The sequence below is a fragment of the Tupaia chinensis genome, unplaced genomic scaffold, assembly GCF_000334495.1.
Source record: "Tupaia chinensis unplaced genomic scaffold, TupChi_1.0 Scaffold000160_1, whole genome shotgun sequence".
In the NCBI taxonomy this organism is placed as follows: domain Eukaryota; kingdom Metazoa; phylum Chordata; class Mammalia; order Scandentia; family Tupaiidae; genus Tupaia; species Tupaia belangeri.
Genome location: NW_006159631.1, coordinates 886,674 through 888,365, shown reverse-complemented (window position 1 = coordinate 888,365; position 1,692 = coordinate 886,674). Strand labels below are relative to the sequence as shown.

At 31.3% G+C, this 1,692-nt stretch overlaps 1 pseudogene; it reads left to right on the top strand.

The window, feature by feature from the left end:
- The window catches only part of LOC114004463 (TATA box-binding protein-associated factor RNA polymerase I subunit D-like), a 36,064-nt pseudogene extending 34,666 nt beyond the window's left edge, over nucleotides 1–1,398 (top strand).
- The last annotated feature ends 294 nt before the right edge of the window (nucleotides 1,399–1,692 follow it).

Below are 1,692 nucleotides of genomic sequence, written 5' to 3'. Positions count from 1 at the left end.
CCTCTCGGGATCTTGGGCACGCACGCACACGCGCCCGGCGTGAGTTTTTTTAAGCCACCGGGTCCGGGACACGACCCGCAGTCGACTACGTGGGAGTCCAGCGACATAGCCATTACGCTAACTGCTGGTTCCCGGTCCTTGAACTTTTGAGTGGTGTTAAATTTAGGCTGCAGCTGGATAAGACTAATCAAGAATTTGCTTTGGTTGAGGCTGGTCATCATGCCACCTAGAATGAAATCAATGTTCTGTTAGTAAGGACAAAGAGAGTAATTGACATTCAGATAAACAGCTAACAACATCTGAGACCGTCTTTTAAAAAAATTTTTAGTTACTTTTCTTTATTTTAAAATTTTACTCATGAACTATAAATAACATTATAAATAGATAATTTCAGAAAATTGACACTATTTCATGAGGACATTTTTCTAGAAGTATCATTGCCAAACGAAATTACATTAGGTTTTCAGAAAAGTCATGACATATTTTTCAATGTTTTTCTAATGCAAAAATGTGTCATGACTTTTCTTATGACCCAATACATACAACTTTAAGATTCTTGAAATATATTAGCAGATAACACTTCTGAATTGTTTTACTAATTTACATTATAATTACATTTATTTTCAACTGTACATAGAATTACCATATCCTAGATGCTTAACTGTGGATGAATAATGCATACTCCATTGCATATTAATTTTATGCCCTCCTTTGCAATATTAAATTACTAATTTATGAAGACTATGAGGATTTTGTTTTTACTGTTTTCTGTTTGGTAGGGAAGTGCACCAACATTTTTCTGTTTATTTGTCCATTGGCATTTCTACTTTTGTGAACAGTTTTGCTTGCTTCTTTTTCTAGTCTGAATATTCATTGTTTATTGTTCATTCTCTGTTCATGTAAGACAGTAAATAGAAAAACATAAGAATACAGAGTATTTTTAAATCCTTTATATAAAAATATATGAATATAAAAATGTATTTAAAAGACAAATTATTTTGAAATTTTTAAAACTTAACATCTATTGTTTCTTTAATATATTTTCCTTCAGCATATTATTTTGATGATATATACTAATAAATTCCTAAAATTAAAATATCTTGCATTCTTAGGATAAATCATTCATTATTGTAGTTTTTAGATAAATTCCCTTTTGTGTGTTATAAGTTAGTATATTACATAGGATAAATACTTATTATTACATCATTCTCAGTGTCAAAATTGTTCCAGAATGATAAAATTAGGAAGATCAATGTTTTCCAGTTAAAGAACTGATTAGTAGCAAAACAATTTGGGGGTCTTCATTTTTGGAAAGAACTTTCTTTGCCTCCCAATTAGAATGGAGTTCTCTCAATAACATTTTTATGATAAGTTTTTTGTTTCTAATTTCATAGGTAATGAACCATCCACTTATTAAAGAAATGATTGTTAAAGACAATTTAATAGTTTTTTAAATTTTTAAAGTTTATTTATTTATTTATTTCATGAGAGTGACAGAAACAGAGAGATATCATCCCCATAGGATGTTGGCATCACAATCCATGCCAAACAAGCCCAAGATAACTGGTTTATGAGTGTGCAGTACTCAAGAAGATCTATGAATGTGAACCTGAAACCTTCCCACATGGGTTAACCTGACATCACATTGTGTGTTACCACTACACCACTGTCGGGCCCCAGTTTGATAGTCTT